Below are 18871 nucleotides of genomic sequence, written 5' to 3'. Positions count from 1 at the left end.
ATCAAGCAGTGACAAGCAGCTGCTCCCTCCTTCTAGGATGAGGAGTTGAGGTTGCATTTCCAGGAGATGCCTGAAATCCTCTCTCCACAGCTCTCCTGCATCCTCCCTCCCCCTAAGGGTGGAGAGGAGGCCTGTGCTCAGCAGAGCTGCAGGACCCTTACCCCAAGGCTCAGCAGCCCAGGGACACTGCACCCTCCTGTGGCTACACGGGGCAGAGGCTGCACACTCCGATCCTGCGAGGTCCAGGCTCAGCACCACGTAGGTAGAAACCCCCGCAGGGACACTGCACCCAACCTAGAAAAAACAAAGAGCAATGCCTGCAGACAAACGCAGCACATTGCTTCTGGGCAATGCTGGCTGATGCCCAAGTGCATCCAGCACACCCAGCTGCAGCACCAGTTTGCACGACACTCACAGGCCAGTGCTCATTTTAAGGCCGGTAAGGCTGCCATTAAACAACATAAGGGATGACGCTGAGGCCTGATGGGGTTATTTTGGATAACCATTTTGTACATAAAACAAAAATAAACTCTTGCTACGTCTAAACTGCAGGGCCTGGGCAGAGTTCCCAGCTCTGGCTCTACATCACAGCCTGGCCCCACGTCCATGTTGGGACTAGCTACTTGGCCACAGACTAATCCTTTTTATGTCTGTACAGTACCTAACACAACAATGCTCCATTTGGTCTTTTAGCTACTGCTGTAATAAACAAACTGCTCTGCTTTATTTGTTGAGAACCTACAAGTAAAACCAGCCTTAAACAAATGTTTCTGATTTTCCACTAGTGTGGAAATATGCAAACTAATTGCTCATCAGTGAAAAACAGTTTAATTAACCCCAGGTTGGATTGGTGTCTCCCAAACTTGTCACTTCAGCTTGAATGAGCCACTGCTAGACTTGAAAGCAAAGCCGAAAAAAAATTACCAAGATGATTACACAATGCCTAAAAACTCTGTGAGTGTTCTAGGCAAAGGACAAGTGTGCTAGTGAGCCTTGTTGAGTGCTCAGGAGCAAGATCTCAACCTGGTACGCCCCTCTGATTATTATCCTCCTCTGATAGTCCAGGCGGGCTGTGACGACATTGAAGACAGAAGCCTGAAGGCAATCAAAAGAGACTTTAGGGGGCTGGGACGGTTAGTGGACGGAGCGGGAGTGCAGGTAGTGCTTTCGTCCATCCCTACGGTGACAGGGAGGGGTACGGAGAGGACCAGGAAAGCCCACCTGTTGAACACGTGGCTCCGGGGCTGGTGCCAACGCAGAGATCTTGGGTTTTTCGACCATGGGGCAGTTTATTCAGCACCTGGTCTGATGGCCGTAGACGGGTCCCTATCCTTTAGGGGAAAAAGGATCCTTGGCCAGGAGCTGGCGGGGCTCATTGATAGGGCTTTAAACTAGGTAAGAAGGGGGATGGGGGTGAAGCAAGGATTGTTGGAGCTGTGCCAGGGGGAACAATAGCAAGGCCGGGGAATAAGGTAATGGCCCAGCTGAAGTGCATCTACATCAATGCACGCAGCATGGGTAACAAACAGGAGGAGCTGGAAGCCATCGTGCAGCGGGCAGGCTACGACTTGGTTGCCATCACGGAAACGTGGTGGGACCAGTCTCATGACTGGAGTGCTGCGATGCCTGGCTATAGGCTCTTCAGAAGGGATAGACAGCACAGAAGGGGTGGCGGTGTGGCTCTCTATATTAGAGAGTCTTTCGATGTTGTAAAACTCGAGGCTAGGAATGACAAGATCGAGTCCCTTTGGGTTAGGATCGGCAGGGACAAGGCTAGCGTCCTGGTCGGGGTCTGTTACAGACCGCCGAACCAGGACGAGGAGACGGATGAGGAGTTCTACAGGCAGCTGACAGAAGTTGCGAAATCTTCAGCGCTTGTACTCGTGGGGGACTTCAACTTCCCTGACATATCCTGGAAGCACAACACAGCCCAGAGAAAGCAGTCTAGGAGGTTTCTGGAGAAAGTGGAAGATAGCTTCCTGACGCAGCTGATTAGTGAGCCTAGCAGGGGTGGTGCCCCGCTAGACCTTCTCTTCACAAACAGAGAAGGACTGGTGGAGGATGTGATTGTCGGGAGCTGTCTTGGGCAGAGTGACCACGAAATGGTGGAGTTCACTATTCTTGGCGAGGCCAGGAAGGGAACCAGTAAAACCACTGTACTGGACTTTCGGAGAGCTGACTTTGGGCTGCTCAGGACACTGGTTGGTAGAGTCCCTTGGGAGGCGGTTCTGAAGGGCAGAGGGGTCCAGGAAGGCTGGGCGCTCTTCAAGAGGCAAATCCTAATGGCGCAGGAGCGGTCTGTTCCCATGTGCCCAAAGATGAGCCAGCGGGGAAGAAGACCAGCCTGGCTGAACAGAGAACTGTGGCTTGAGCTTAGGAGAAAAAAGAGGGTTTATAATCTTTGGAAAAGTGGGCAGGCCACTAGGGAGGACTATAAGGATGTAGCGAGGCTGTGCAGGGACAAAATTAGGAAGGCCAAAGCTCATCTGGAGCTCAATCTGGCTACTGCCGTTAAAGATAACAAAAAACGCTTTTATAAATACATCAACACAAAAAGGAGGACAAAGGAGAATCTCCATCCTTTACTGGATGCAGGGGTAAACTTAGTTACAAGAGATGAGGAAAAGGCGGAGGTGCTCAATGCCTTCTTTGCCTCAGTCTTTAGCGGCAATACCGGTTGTTCTCTGGATTCCCAGTACCCTGAGCTGGTGGAAGGGGATGGGGAGCAGGATGTGGCCCTCACCATCCACGAAGAACTGGTTGGTGACCTGCTACGGCACTTGGATGTGCACAAGTCGATGGGGCCGGATGGGATCCACCCAAGGGTACTGAGAGAACTGGCAGAGGAGCTGGCCAAGCCACTATCCATCATTTATCAGCAGTCCTGGCTATCGGGGGAGGTCCCAGCTGACTGGCGGCTAGCGAATGTGACGCCCATCTACAAGAAGGGCCGGAGGGCTGACCCGGGGAACTACAGGCCTGTCAGTTTGACCTCAGTATCAGGGAAGCTCATGGAGCAGATTCTCTTGGGAGTCATCATGCGGCACTTGAAGGGCAAGCAGGCGATCAGGCCCAGTCAGCATGGGTTTATGAAGGGCAGGTCCTGCTTGACGAACCTGATCTCCTTCTATGACAAAGTGTCGCGCTGGGTGGACGAGGGAAAGGCTGTGGATGTGGTCTACCTTGACTTCAGCAAGGCTTTTGACACCGTCTCCCACAGCATTCTCCTCAAGAAACTGGCTGCTCTTGGTTTAGACTGGCGCACGCTTCGTTGGGTTAGAAACTGGCTGGATAGCCGGGCCCAGAGAGTTGTGGTAAATGGAGTCAAGTCCAGTTGGAGGCCAGTCACTAGTGGCGTCCCCTAGGGCTCGGTGCTGGGGCCGGTCCTCTTTAACATCTTCATCAATGATCTGGACGAGGGCATTGAGTGCACCCTCAGTAAGTTTGCAGATGACACCAAGTTAGGTGCGTGTGTCGATCTGCTCGAGGGTAGGAAGGCTCTGCAGGAGGATCTGGATAGGCTGCACCAATGGGCTGGGGTCAACTGCATGAAGTTTAACAAGGCCAAGTGCCGGGTCCTGCACCTGGGGCGTAATAATCCCAAGCAGAGCTACAGGCTGGGAGATGAGTGGTTGGAGAGCTGCCTGGCAGAGAAGGACCTGGGAGTGATAGTGGACAGTCGGCTGAATATGAGCCAGCAGTGTGCTCAGGTGGCCAAGAAGACCAACAGCATCCTGGCTTGTATCAGAAATAGTGTGACCAGCAGGGCTAGGGAGGTGATCATCCCCCTGTACTCGGCTCTGGTGAGGCCGCACCTCGAGTACTGTGTTCAGTTTTGGGCCCCTCGCTACAAGAAGGACATGGAGGTGCTTGAGCGGGTCCAAAGAAGGGCGACGAAGCTGGTGAGGGGCCTGGAGAACAAGTCCTACGAGGAGCGGCTGAAGGAGCTGGGCTTATTCAGCCTGGAGAAGAGGAGGCTCAGGGGCGACCTTATCGCTCTCTACAGATACCTTAAAGGAGGCTGTAGAGAGGTGGGGGTTGGCCTGTTCTCCCACGTGCCTGGTGACAGGACGAGGGGGAATGGGCTAAAGTTGCGCCAGGGGAGTTTTAGGTTAGATGTTAGGAAGAGCTTCTTTACTGAAAGGGTTGTGAGGCATTGGAACAGGCTGCCCAGGGAGGTGGTGGAGTCACCATCCCTGGAAGTCTTCAAAAGATGTTTAGATGTAGAGCTTAGGGATATGGTTTAGTGGGGACTGTTAGTGTTAGGTTAGAGGTTGGACTCGATGATCTTGAGGTCTCTTCCAACCTAGAAATTCTGTGATTCTGTGATCTCTGCTCACATTGCAAAGGTGTGTGTTGGGACACCACATTTTCACACTTTTAAACTGCCTAGGTGACTCATCTTCTATCTCAGGATCTCACTTTGTGCCTGCAACAATCTTTAATTTGATTTCTGAGTAAATATAATTTACAGCACCATGCCAAAAATATAAACAAAGGGCTCTTCGAGGGGATTTGTCCATTAAATGCCATACAGTCAAATAACGCAAAATGCAAGCTATCCTTGAGCATATGTAATCCTACCACATTTTTTTTCCAGCCTTCAACATCAGCAAGCTCAGCCTGCCACAGTTACAGCCCCAGTCCTTACTTCTTCTACAATGCAGTCTTCCACCTGCATCCCTGAGACATTTTGGGGATTCTCCATCCATGCATCTGTTGGAGAACCTCTTTGCATTCAAGCACTCAAGTCACAGCTCTGCAGCACTTCTTCCTGGGCACACATGATTTGGCACCAAACTCTAACCCTTAACCAATTTCTCCCAACCTAATGAGCTGTCAATCTGTTGATCGTGGCTGGTGATGAAACCTTATTTCCTTCTGGAAAGGGAGGCATGCCCTTGAGGAACAGCTGAAAGACCTTCCAAGAAAAAAAATGTATTTGGTAGGACTGATGTTGGATGGTTCCCAGCTGTTAGTCTTGTGGCTGTTTTGGCACTACAAACAGTTAATTGGGAAGTTGAGCAGAAAAAAAAAACAGCCTAAGAGAAGCTTCTTGGGCTCCTGAGACTAGGTTTTGACCATCACACACCATCACTCCAAAGAAGCCCTGAACAGAGGGCCTCTCATCCTGGGCGGGATGTAAACAATTGAGAGAGGCTAAGCTCTCCTGACCACCTCGTGACTTCCAAGAGACAGCATGGCAGAGATGGGCTTGTACAAAAGGGCTCACTTCCCAAGGAACATCTGTTCAACATGCGAGCAGAAAGCTGTACTGCCAAGGTAACATCTTCGCTCAACAGATCTAAACAAAACCTGATCTTCACCATCTTCCTCTGATCTGTATTCTCCCATGAAGACCTGGCACTGAGAAGGTCTCAGAGCTCTTTCACTCTTCAAGGTTACACAGCTTTTATTTTCTCTTCTTTCCTTTCCTGTGCAACAAGGAAATAGGTCACGTTTCAAAGAAACCAGTTAACGGAGGTTAGCAAATGCCAGACAGCTCACTGGATGGTGTGGCCCGTTCCTCTCCTATCTCCCAAAATCAAGACATTTCTCACTCGCCAGAGAACATTTCTCCCCTCCATACCTTTCTCTCTTCAAGACTGCCGCAACGAAGCCCTGACAAGACGTTTTGCCCATCTATAAGCCAGGTAAGATGTACTTTTCTGCTGTCAGTATCTTCGGTAGTTGTTGCGCGACATGGCTGCTTTGTTCCTCGCTGCACACAACTTAGCAGCGGGAGGGGAGATCCCCTGAAATGCTGGTGTCCATAGGCCCAGCTTAATTCACCGTGAAACTGCTCTAGTCTTTCAACTGACTGCCCCAACAGCGTAAGAAAAGACCAACGTGATGTTAGGGGGCATTGTTCTCTTTCTGGAGTTGGGGCATTTAGATCAGAATTTAAAATAATTGCTTACAGGCAAATACTCGGGGTCGACCAATTTTTCTTTTATCTCTGGACACAATGTCAGAATTTGCCTCATCTGGAATCTTCTCGTTAAACTGACTGTGAGCCTAAGTGGCAATGTGGGAAGACTTAGGGACTGACTGTGAGCCTAAGTGGCAATGTGGGAAGACTTAGGGTCTTTGGAACATGCTGAATAACGCTCCAAATAATCGAGGAGGGCTTCAGAGATTTCCTACTGACAAATACAACAGCAAATTTACTCCAAAAAAAAAAAAAAAAAAAGAGGCTTCTGCCAAATTCACATTTGTTTCTCTTAATTTCTTTGCCATTTCATCTGTTATTGCTCTGCATTTTTATGTGAAAACAGGCACCATTCCAAGTCCCATCAGTTCAAGCACAGTCCATGGTGTGATGGAATAAACTAGAACAAAGGGAAGTTGAGGTTAAGCCTCAGAAAACATTTCCTAATAGGCAGATCTATGGAATACATGCTGCAGAGATGTGAGGGAAACCCATCACATAGGCAGAACTGTAGAGGTGACTGCAGAAGGGAAGGGATCAGGCTCCCTCACTGGCAGTGGGATGAACAAACAGAACTATGAGGTTCTGCTTTCTGATACATTTATAGCTTTTGTATTTGCAACCTTTCATTACCATTTTTCCCCTTGAGCAGGGAAAAGGGCCCAAGTCCTAGCAGAGCTTGCTGATGCTCCCAGGAATACAACTTCTTAAACATGGATGATACCATAGCAGTATTAGAAGACATACAAATAAATGCATGTGGGTTTTAATGACATTAAAAAAAAAAAGGTTCCAATTGAAACCTTAATCAGAAAGAGGGTTTCTTGAGAACTCTCTGATAACAGGGATTATGCTGCAGTCCTTGTGCTGCCCTCTAAAGCAAGAAACTTCACACGGAGCAGAAAACCTTTGAAACACAAGGCTTTGTACATGACCTAAGTCCACTGAAACAGCTCAAGGAAGCTTGGCTCGAGCGGTTAAAGCCTCGGAAGTCAGAAGGGGCAGATATATTAGTAGAGCCAAGCTTTGATTCCAGAAACGCTCAGCAGGAGGGACCAGCAGCACAAAAGCAGAGATGCCAAGGGCAAAGGACAACAATGAGATGAATCTTCTCCACCTCTGATAACTCTGGATCTGAGCTGAGTAACAGGACTAGGTACAGAAAGATGTGAAACAGCTGTTAGTAGGGCAAATGTAGAAAATAACCATTTCCCACCCCCCAGAGAAGTACACAACTTACCAATTTAAAGCCTCACATCCTTTGTTTAGCACATGCTTTCCCAGGAATCACTGCTAACTCACATGGTAGCATTAGATGGGCTATATCAAACATACTAGGCTCAGAATTAAAATACCTTTTCTTTCCTTACCAGGAGTGCAGGAACAGGTATTTTTAAGTGGTTTTAACCACTGCTAACTTATGCTTATCCCCAGAGGTGTCAGGAAAGGCCTTGCTGGGTGTAGCATTGAATGGGCAAGGACAGGCTGGAAAGAGCTCAGAACAGACAACAGATACCAGGGGTTGTGGAGAACATGGGCAGCTTTCTGCAAGCTCCATACACAGCCAGCAAGCAGAAACCTGTAGCCACTCTAAGGGAGGTAGGCAGGATAAAGCATAAACTATGCTCTTAAGATAACTCTACTTCCTAAAATCCCATTCAAGTGACTGGAACAAAAAGCCCTTTCTGTTATTAAAATAACTGAAAAGCCCTGTGCAGGCCTAGTCCAATACTTCTATGCCTCAGCTCTATACTTGGAAAACAGAAATAAGCTGCACGTTAGTAGTGCATTTCAACACTCAGAACAGACCTTTTCACATAGGAAATGACTGATGGTGAACGTAAACTTCCATTACCACTTGCAAGTCACATGCTTTGCTCAAATGCATGCTGGTCACATGCAAACACATACATATGCTTCAGAGCTGATATGCTCTCGTAAAAACAGCTGAACCAGTGAAGTCCAAGTCCAACTTCCCCCGCCTCCAGAAGTATTCATTTTTTTCTTCAAAATTTCATCAGGAATGTCTTATCACCTTCTAGCCCTGTGCAGACTGAACTGTTTAATCCTCTTAAAATACAGTAAAGGAATGGTCTCACTCTACTCTGAAATAGTGCTCAAAGACATCCTGAACAGTGCTAAAGCAAAATTTGCCCTCCTGCTTTGATGAAGATGTATTGAGGCCTAGCAGCTCACCCCCAGGACAATATTTTTAACATGCTACTCACTATGGCTTTGGAAGATGAGCTGGATCTTGCAGAATTCCTCTCATGCTTGCAGATTAGGTTTCAAGCTCAGATTCATCTTTTGCCCTTCAAAACTCAGAAACACTGCTCAGTTAACCTTTGCTGTTGAGTTGGAGGCGACTGTTAGACTCTGAGCTGTCATTTTACTTTATCTAGTTAAGCAGTGGAACAAGCTGCCCTGTGGTGGAAGTAGTGGAGGCCCCATCCCTGGAGGTATTCAAGAGATTCGTAGGCGTGGCAGAGGAACATGATTTAGTGATGGGACTCCCTAAGTCAAGACAATGGTTGGACTGGATGATCCTGAAGGTCTTTTCCAACCTAGATAATTCTGTGATTTGCCCAGTTTATAACCTTAAGCCAGGAGCTGCCCGTGCAGTGCCCTTGGCTCAAATCTGACAAAGCACAGTTTGCCTGTGCTCCGGCCCTTTTCTACAGATCTGGGAAGGCATGCCCTATGGTGTTAAATCTGCCCTTGGCAATATAAGAATCATCTCCCGCTTCCCTGTGGCTACTTTAGTGAGCAGTAAGTGCCAAAGTGTAAGTGCTGGGACCTTAAATTCAACACCTAACAGAGCATTTTCAAAAGGTCTTGGAAAAGCATGGCCCCAAACTGCTTCTGAGTACTGACTGCCATCCTCTCCCAATTCATACCTGGGCAGCTTTGCCCAAAACCTAGTTTCATAAGCCACGGGACCAATGCCTCTTAAGCCAGCCTGCATAATAGCCTTTGTCTTCCAACAGGATTTGGGTGCCTGAATTTCTTTAATTCTGCTGATCAATGCCCACCTGTGCTACGGCATATTCACAGCAGAGATACCCCAGCTGACTTGAGCACTGGAAGCCCCAGGCTGCAGTCATCCATAGTGCGATCCTACTGCAGTTAATCCCATTTCTGGTGACCAAGCATCTCCAAAGATCACTGCCCCATGCAAAATGATTGTGCCCTGCTACAAGCATGTGAAGCTCTCACCCCACTTGGGGGTAGCAGGTATTAAAGGCAGCCACAGCTAAGCACTGCTCTGTGCCCACAGCTGGACCCTGCATGAGGTGAGCTATCAATTCACACAGGATCCACAGCAGGATCTCTGGAACCCAGGGATCCTTTGCAACTATGCTGTGCTCTGACACTACTCCCAAGCATGCATAAAAACATTGGCACAAGACTGCAGAGCTAGTCTGGACCTGAAGGGATGACAGGAGGCTTATGAATTTCTTGCAGCTGATGGCAGAATTAGTTTAGCAGGGACAGTTGCACATAAGCCACACAGCATGAATGCTGCAGAAGCTGAATCATTTAGGCAGGGCCTGTTGCTTGTACCTTGGCACATAGGACATACGTAGCTCTTTATTCTGAAGGATCCTAAAGTACACCAGAAAGCAATCACTTCATCTTCTTGGTGGCACTGAGGGGAAAACACGACGCAGTTGTTAAGGTGAGTTAATGACTCAAACAGATTTAGGGAGTCTGGAACAGTAAATAGGGTAAGAAGCTTCAGATAATGCTGTGTTTTTCTGAAAATTCCACAGGATCTAAAAGCAGCACAATAAATTTATTTTCTGAACCTCATTGGCCAAAATAAAGCATGCATAAAGATAATGAACTGACTGTATTTTTCCAAGACCCATCCTTGTTCATCTAGATATAGTGTGCTTACTGTGATAGGCAGCATAACACAACAGCAAGTGTGTGACTTGGCATAACTGCAGCCCAGGGCATTACTGGGGTATGAGCTCTTCTGCCTGCCTTGTATTCATCAGCAGGAGAGGGATCATAAATTTCATCCCTTTTCTGCCCCAAAAAATAAAACTGAAAGATGGCATGTGGATGCAAAGCACATTCAGGATCCAACAAAGGCACATTTTCAAGGCCCAAAGTGTGTACTGTCCTTGGCAAAACCTGGGGTAAAGCCTGTGAATGGGCAGGGAAGATCCTAGCTGTCAGGGGAATTTCTTACTACATGCCAGACTTTCCAGCAGAGAGTACTGATGTATAGCAAGGTTACAAAGGAGATGAACGATTTTAAAGTTTTTCTTGTACACAAACTGAGAAAATTATATACTGCAAGAGTTAAACACCAAAACAGAACATTGTGCCTTCTATTTCATCCACAGCAAGCTTTGGCAGGGTTGCTCAGTATTCCACTAGACTCAGTATTTCACCAGCACTGCAGCAGGATTTTGAGATTTGTCCTATTTATTTGACAAAAGTCACTCTCCCATAGCACTGCTCCCATGGCTGCTGCTGCCACCACCTATTAATAACAAACAGACAGAAAAGAAAATGATAGAGACAAAGCTCAAGAGATACCAGACCCATCACTTACCACTCACTGACTCAGATTCAAGCTAGCATTCCAGAGGAAGTCCTTCTGCATCTGAGATGCCCAACACAACCAGTTTTTGCCCAGATTCTCTCTCATTCGAGTTTTTGGCCAATAAGAGAATAACACTGCACGGATTTAACTGATTACAATACTCATCTGGGCTATGTATTTGTGCTTCTGAAAAGCTTCTAGATAATCCATCAGTAGAGTCCATTATGTAAACAGTTATGGACAGGTTGGGTCAATTAAGAACAGATTAGTCAGTTGTTGCTTGTTCATGGGCTATCCTGCTCCTACCTGCCTCTTCACCTCATCAGAAAATTCCTAGTGCACATCTCTGGAGCAGAACCATACCTAAAAAGTTGTTGACATCTGTAAGGCAGATGGAAAACAAAGATATTTTGAGTAAAAATCATGACCCTCTTCCCCTTAGATGTTTGCATAGATCCTGAAGATTATAGGTGCAGATGTACACATATGGCTTAGCCCCTCTCCTCTTATCTGATGAGATTACAATCTGTCGTGCACAGAGCTAGAAGGCATAGGTATTAAGTATGCCCCACAGCTATTACTTAACAACTACAGCCTTATTAAATTAATACAGCCCTAGGGAGCAGTGTGAGACTATGCATACTTCTCTAGACCAGTGGAAGAATCTCTCTCCCCAGTCCTGCATCAGATGTTCAAGGTCCTGCAGCCATCATCACATGAAGTTAAAAAGGACAGACAGATGCTGGCAAGGTTCCTGCCGCAGCCAGAATCGGTACAGACAGGCACAGCAGACTCCACTGCTGTGCTGAGCTTTGAAAGGAGCCAGCAAATACTGCTCCAAGGAACAAATTTTTGATGGAAGAACAGACAAGAGCCTAGAGGAATGCCCTACAGTCACAGGGAAAAGGGGAGATAGGTGCCAGAGGCACAGGCAGAACTTTCCAGTGTGTTCAGCTCTCCGAAGTCATGCTATGAGGGCAAGCTTAAACAACACTAGGTCATTCTGAGAACTCAGCTGGACCCATGCAGGGCACAACATGCCCTGCACAGCTGCCAGCGTCCTGGCTCCCCTGGGACCTGGAAGGGTTTGCTCTCTTTCTTCTGGGACTGCCAAAGAAAAGCTTCTTTGCAACTCATTGTTGCTGCTGCGATCCACCCACTATGAACCAGGCTGTGAGACCAGCAACAATTCTGCCAGCAGCTCCCCAACAGCTGCTGGACAGGAACACCCAGCCTGTCCCACCACAGCTGGATGCGATCCAGCAACCTGGAGAGCTCTACAGCACAAAGCCCTGTCCCTGGACCATAATGTTCTCCTTGGAGAATCTGTTTTGATGGGTTATTAGCATCCCACAGCAGAAGTAACCGACATGTTCTGCTGACATGGGGAGGTCGCAGGAGAGTAAAACAGAAGCTGAACGATCAAAAGGGGTTTCCAGAAGACAGTGTTAACCCTCTGCTGCTCATCCCTGGGTCTTGTGTTCAGGGACAAGAGAATGGTGTTTGCATGTTTAACTACAAAGGTTCAAAGTTAGCTTGCCTGGTGGAAAAGTTGTGGGAAATGGTGCATTTTGCCCATGGTAAGAAGCAGGTACTAAGCACAGGTATTAATATAACCTCCCATCGATAGCATACAAAGAACAAAAGCTAAGAACTTATGAGATCATGGAAAAAGCTATTTTTTCACCTCAGTAGCCATGTAGCAGATCAGTTAGCCACATTAAAAAAGTGCAGAACGTAAGTATTGTCTGTATAATAGTCTAGTGAGCAAGCAGAAGACTTCATTCTTACTTCAGACGCTGATGTTCAACAGAAGACCAAAAACATCAACAGTGGAAGAAAAATGTTTCTGCATTCAGTGTTTCTGCATTCCATGGAGCCTTGGCTGAACTAGAAATTACATTGGCCAGAGAAAGGAACTGAAAGTGCAATTTTCCCTGAATGGAACTCAGAATTGCAGAAGTTAGATATGGGAAAGTCCTATTAGCTCATCCCGGTTTCTTCCTGCCTGTAGATGATTGTTCCCTACTACAGTACTGATCCAGTGTTAGGTGACTAGGAATGGGATTTCCGCTATTCTCCCTGGAGACATTGTTCCACATCCTGATGGATCTTATTAGGAAATGTTTCTCATGGAAACTCTGGTTATCTTCTCCTTTATCCCCATATCTTATCAGTTCCTAAGAGCTGTACTCATTAGCAGATCATTCAAGCCATTCACTTATTGCTCCATCCTGAACTTGGATGGTTTACAACACTTCCAGTATCAAAACATCTACTGGACTAAGTAACCTCAATAGTGTCAAGGCGCCAACATCATGTTCACTACTGGTACTAAATCACATAGGTGGGTTTGGGGTTTTTGTTTGGTTTTGCTAGTGGTTGATTTTTTAAAAAAACGCTACATTAACTTTATTCTGATCTGTTCCATGTAAACAGAACTCATCTTTTTATATCTGAGAAGTAGTGAGCGCACTGATTGCTCTACCAGCCTCTTCCCCACCAGCCACTCTACTTACAGTAATATTTTGTCCATAAAAACAAGCATTAGGGCTGCAGTGCCAGTCGCAAACACCAGCTGCCCAACAGAGTCATTTGGTCATGTTTGAATCTGCTGCTAGCCCCCCTTTGCTTGGGCTTTCAAAATGAGATTGAGAAACCTCACTGACTCATAACCATTTGAGAGCCCATGGCACTTACTGCAAGCACAGAGAAGTTGTTTTGGTATCTAAGCCAAGTTCTGAGTTTCACATTTATGCTCTGCCTGCCTAAATCCCCTCTAGCAGAGCTATGTAAGGCAGTCTCCCGTTTTACTATTGTGTCAGCACTGAGGAGCAGAGTTACAGGGCAGCTTGAGCACACTGAAGCCTTCCTCCCAACTAACGTTCAGTGCACCAACACACTACTGATGCAGCACCACTACGACCTGCTCACTACTGACTTTACTGCTCACTACTCTGCTCCCCTTTCTCCTGCCTCCCCTCCTGACAGGAACTTCAGGCTCTAGTGATGGCTTCAGAGCAGGACTATAAAAGTATGATTCTGAAGTGCCTCAAATGCATAGAGATCCTGTCCAAAGTAAGAATACCTTAAAAATATAGCTTGTATTATAGACCAAGGAGAAGCCAGGCAGGTTTGGATGGACCAGTGCAAAACAAACAACCAACAGATGTCTGATAATATCTACAACGTTAAGTGGTCCCATTACGAAAGCAGAGGCAAGCCGATGATCAGTATAGAGGACACAGTAAACGTTGCCTCTCAAAAAGCAAAAGGAAGCAAGATTAAGAACTGAAACCAGGTCAGCATCTCAGCCTTAGCCTGCATTCATGCCCAATGATGCAATGTACTTTCACTGAATCAACAGGTTTTAACCCATTTGAGAAAAAACTCTAGCTGGAGGCTGGCCAGCAGGTGGGTGCGCCCGGCGGCGGGCCCCCCCCCCCCATGTATTCCCAGACAGCTTGCCTCCCTCCCCAGGATAGCTGATAATCCAGTACCCTACCAAGCAGGGCACAAAGTTGACACCCATCAGGAAGGGATTGCAGCCTAGTGGCTGCAGAGCCCTGCACACCATAGTAAAGAACAAGACTTTGGAGCTCTTCACCCAACCTGTTGGTGACTGCACACACAGCTCATCTCTCCAGGCTCCACGCTGGGTCCTTTTGCAGTTGGAAATTGAGTTGTCAGATGCTTCACCGCTGGGAGCCATCAGAGAGGCAGAGGTGAGGGCACATTATTCAGAGCAGCGTTGAACCAGTCCTTCCAGAAAAGGTACCTGCTTAGAACCATCAGAAGGACCCAAGCCAGTGCAGAACAGGAGAAACATTTCCAAAAATATCCATCATGGCCAATGCCCTCACACCACTGCAGCTTAAAGCCTTGTCACACCTGCAGCCTCACCTTTACTGCACCCTGCTAAGGGCTGTGCCACCAGCAGTAGTGCTAAGGAATGACTTAAGCCACAGGGTAGCTGCAAATTGCTAATGTAAATCTAATTTAACCTTTCTTCAGCCTGCTGCTCCCCACATGCCCTGTACTGGAAAGCTCTAGGACCACAATGCTGCAATAAGCTTTTATTTCAACAAAAACCTTTCAAGGTAACGCAATGAGGCCAGGTAGAAGCAAGCAACATAACAGTTCTCAACATATGCATGACTTATTGCATTTATTGCAGCTTTTACTGGCTCCATGAAAGCATCTGCTATACCAAAAACTGGAGAACCCTGCTGGAGTACCAGCTCCTCACTCCAGTTAGTTGTCAACCTCAGGTTGTTTACCTGGGTGGCAGGTAAACGTAGGGACAAGTTCTGTGCTCACTCATCCTTAGGACATCTTGACATCATTTGTTTAGACATGATGACCCATAGCTGAGTTACCAGACCACAAAAGCACTCAGGAATACTAGGCAGTGAACAATGTACTGCATTTAACTATGTTAGACCCTAATTAAAAGCTGTTCAGGATGAGCGGGTCCAGGGCCAGAAGTGTTTTCAGTGGCTCTACAAAGGATCAGCAGGGTGTTTTCACAGCTTTCCAAACTCAATCCACACACAACAGCTGAGGACATGCTGCCTTAGGACAGAGTTATTTTGCTTTACCCCATCACACAGCAGTGTCACCCCTGCCTGTGTGGGCCCATCACCCCACCTATTCCAGAGCTGCCCCAAGAGAAGCTGCCTGCCAGGGACATTTGGATTATGAGAGGATCCTACTACAAACCAGTAGCAGGTCCAAGGGTAGCTGTGGGGGACCAGAACCCAGGTTTCTGTTCCTGCATTAACCCAGCCACGATAGGGTACAGCAAATCTCTCTTCTTCACTGTATAGGATACAGTGGCCAGGTTACTTCGGCCTGTCCACCTCACTGCATATTCCCCAAATAACATCAGCTTGAGTTTAAACAAACCATCACATTCAGTTAAATTTTCTGTGCCCTTTCTTATATGTAGCATTTCTAAGAACACGGTTCTGGACCTTACGATTTATCAGGGTCTTCCAGGCTCCAAACTACAAATAAACTCTTGCTCAGAAATGTTTTCACCAAAAAAGCACTTTATAAAGAACCAATACCCTTTTCTTTAGAGAAAGAGCCAAGTATTTAGCCAAAACACTGTTATAGTAGTTGCAGAACTAATTAGTCAGTCCTGTAGCCAGTAATCAACCAATGTAAAGATGACTAAGAACAGCCACTTGTAGTGCACTGAGCTGCAATCCTTGGACACTGAGGAGCACACCAAGATCTACATGCTTGGCTGTCTTTCCATCTGTACTCCCCAAGTAAAGCACAACCAGATAAGAAGATCTTAGTTAAGAGTCAGGTGCACTTTGTTAGAAAGAACATGTGACACCACAGACATGACCACATGTAAATAGGAAACATGCTAAAGTATACAATTTGCCTGTGTAAACCAAACGTAGAAAAGCCACCTGCACGAGTCCAGAGACCTACCGGTACTTCCCACTGCAATACTCAGAATATCCCAAATTGGAAGGAAACCACAAGGTTCATTAATCCAACTCCTGGCTCCACACAGGACCACCCAAAAATCAGACCATGTCTGATTTCATTGTCCAAATACTTACGGAACTCCAGCAGGCTTGGTGCTGTGACCACTGCCCTGAGGAGCCTGTTCCAGTGCCCAACAACTCTCTTGGTGGAAGAACCTTTTAGTAATATCCAACCTGACCCCCCCCCCCCCCCCCCCACACACACACACCCTGACACCATTCTTTCAGGTCCTGTCACTATCCCCAGAGAGCAGAGCTCAGCGCCTGCCTCTCCACTCCCCTTGTGAGGAAGCTGCAGACAGCCAAGAAGCCTCCCCTCAGCCTCCTCTTCCCTGGACTGAACAAACCAAGGGACCTCAGCCACCTCTCACACATCTTCCCCTCCAGACCCTTCACCATTTTCATAGCCATCCTTGAGAGGCTCTCTAATAGCTTTATGTCCTTGTTATACTGTGGTGCCCAAGACTGCATGCAGTGCTCAAGGTGAGGCCGCAGCAGGCAGAGCTTGACGATCCTTTCCCTTGCCCGGCTGGCAATGCTGGGCCTGAGGCACCCTAAGGCACAGTAGGCCCTGCTGGCTGCCAGGGCCCACTGCTGACTGGTTCAGTTTGCTGTCAGCCAGAACCCCCAGAGCCCTTTCTGGGGGGCTGCTCTTCAGCCTCTTATCCTCTAACCTGTACATGCAGCTAGGGTTGTTCCATCCCAGGTGCAGGATCTAGCACTTATTGAGCTTCATGATGTTGTTGATTGCCCAGCCCTCTAGTTTGTCAAGAGCTCACTGTAAGGCATCTCTACCCTCAAGGGAGTCAGTGTTATCTGCAAACTTTCTTAGTATACATTTGAGTCCTGCATCCAGATCAGTTACAAAAACATTGAAGAGAACTGTCCCTAAAATGGAGGCCTGCAGAAAGAACCCCACTAGTGACTGGCTGCCAACCTGCTGCAACCCCATTTATGATGGCCATTTGAGCCCAACTCATCAGCCAGTTGTTCACTCACATCATTGTGTTTATCTAGCTGAATGCTGCACATTTTGTCTAGAAGGATACTGTGAGAATCAACAGCTTTGCTGAAATTCTGAAAAATTACATCTACTGACTTTCCTTGGTCAACTAGGTGGTAACTTTATTTCCTTTCATGAGATGACCATTTTGGCTCAGGGGACCACACTCAGCCCAATTTGCTTTCTATGGCACTGCAGAAAAACCTGCCCCAGCATCCTGCAGGGAGGCACCAAGCCCTGCCGCCTGTTACCAGAGGCGGCTGCACCACTGGTTCACAGGTATCAGTGAAAAGCTCAGAGATAGCAAGCTAACACCAGAAAACTGCTTTCTGGGAACAAGGCAATCCTCGCCATTAAAGCAACAGCTTGAACAAGAGAGACAGATAGTTATAACCACTAGGGCCCCAGGCAGGTGGCCTTCCCCCTCCCCTGCCCCCTCCATCTCCTGCTCTCAAGGAGAGAAGAGCAAATTGCTTCCGCTCATTAGCATTTGACAAATAACCACAGAAGGAAAACAAGTCCCCAGCAGGATATGAATGAGCTCAGGCCTTTATTGCCATCCGACTGCACCAAACAAGCGTGTCATCAATTTTCCATGCTCTGTTGCACTGTTTCCCCCTTTCTGAGAAGGATGAGCAACTTCACCCACTCAGTCAGGTTAAGAGTAGCCAGACTGAAGCAAAGCAGCAAAAAGCAGCTGGGAGCTGCAACAGGAGCAGAGGTGGCACAAGACCACTCCTGCACATTTGGGTGCAGATACAAGTATCAGGCTGGCTCTGAAGGAGGGTCTTCAAGGAGCATTCTCAGACATCAAGCCCTTGAACGCTGCCTGCTTGTGGGAGCAAGTGCTTTAAGAGAGCTGGGGGACCCAAGGCAGCCTGGCTAGTTCTGATCCTGGGTGGAAGAAGGAACAGGAAACCAGCCACCAGCAGCCCTGCTGCTGGGTAAGCAACAGCTGCTTCATCACATAGGTACTGCAACACCAAGGCACAAGCATTTAAACTGAACTGTTTATTACCTGTGTTTATTTTAAATCTTCAACAATACTGTGATGGGGTGGCACTAGGTCTCTGGCCAAGAGTTCGGAAGGGGTTGGGGATGAAGGGTTCTGATCTCCATGGTACCAGCTTTTTTTCAAAGCTGGTATACCACTGTCAGGAGCTTTTGCATCAAGTGCATCCCAGCAGTTCCAGGTCCCTGCATGAGGCCTTGCAAATACTGTGGAATTTAACATCTTTATTCCAAAAAGGACTGTGGACTCTCCCTGGGGCCAAATGACTCCCATGTTTCACTTCAAAGGGGCTGAGGTGTATGAAGCATTTCTGCACGTGGCCAGGGATCCATAGGCAGCAAGGGGCAGTTTGCACTTACCTGCTCACTTCAAGGACAGCAAAGGGCAGATCAGGTCCTTTGTAGAATTCAGGCCACAAGACTCCAGCAAAGGAGCAGGAAGCTTTTTCTGTGGAGTTTCTGTAAATACAACCATTTCAGGTAGGACTGAGTTAGTAATACCCACTGACAAGTACAGAAGATTATTATCTTCATTATAAGCAGAAGGCATGCTGTTTATGAGTACGAACAGATATAGGCTCACAGTTTCATAAACTCCTACTCACACATAGCTCAAGTGTTAATAAATGATTGTGCAGTTGAGGTTTTAATATGCAGTCAGCAGGGAGGTTGGGAAAGCACTTAAAGCAAGGAACATAAGTGCTCATGAGGAAGCTTTGGCAAGAGCTGCTATGGAATGCACAAATGCAAATTTAACATTAATCAAGAGCAATTAGAAGAGTATAGTAAGGCCAATCCAAGTCAAGGTTAAAGTTTTCTTTACACTAAGAAGCATTTAAAGTTTAATCAAAGTT

The 18871-nt window shown here is 47.2% G+C and overlaps 2 protein-coding genes across 3 annotated transcripts in view; one reads left to right on the top strand and one right to left on the bottom strand.

The window, feature by feature from the left end:
- Positions 1–4812, bottom strand: part of ADAMTS10 (ADAM metallopeptidase with thrombospondin type 1 motif 10) — a 62609-nt gene extending 57797 nt beyond the window's left edge. The window contains exon 1 of one of the 2 annotated variants that reach the window (XM_035348342.1): positions 4676–4812. The gene's annotated coding sequence lies outside the window, so the exon portion shown is untranslated. Of the gene's footprint in view, positions 1–661; positions 681–4675 lie in introns of those variants that run through there. The other variant, XM_035348344.1, reaches the window with a different exon arrangement.
- Positions 4813–5201: 389 nt separating this feature from the next.
- Positions 5202–18871, top strand: part of LOC118179271 (tyrosine-protein kinase ZAP-70) — a 28130-nt gene continuing 14460 nt past the window's right edge. The window contains exon 1 of the mRNA XM_035348460.1: positions 5202–5654. The gene's annotated coding sequence lies outside the window, so the exon portion shown is untranslated. The remainder of the gene's footprint in view (positions 5655–18871) is intronic.

This window comes from Oxyura jamaicensis, chromosome 28 (assembly GCF_011077185.1).
Source record: "Oxyura jamaicensis isolate SHBP4307 breed ruddy duck chromosome 28, BPBGC_Ojam_1.0, whole genome shotgun sequence".
NCBI lineage: Eukaryota > Metazoa > Chordata > Aves > Anseriformes > Anatidae > Oxyura > Oxyura jamaicensis.
Note: the sequence above shows the minus strand (reverse complement) of the source record. Positions and strands in the feature narration are given on the sequence as shown.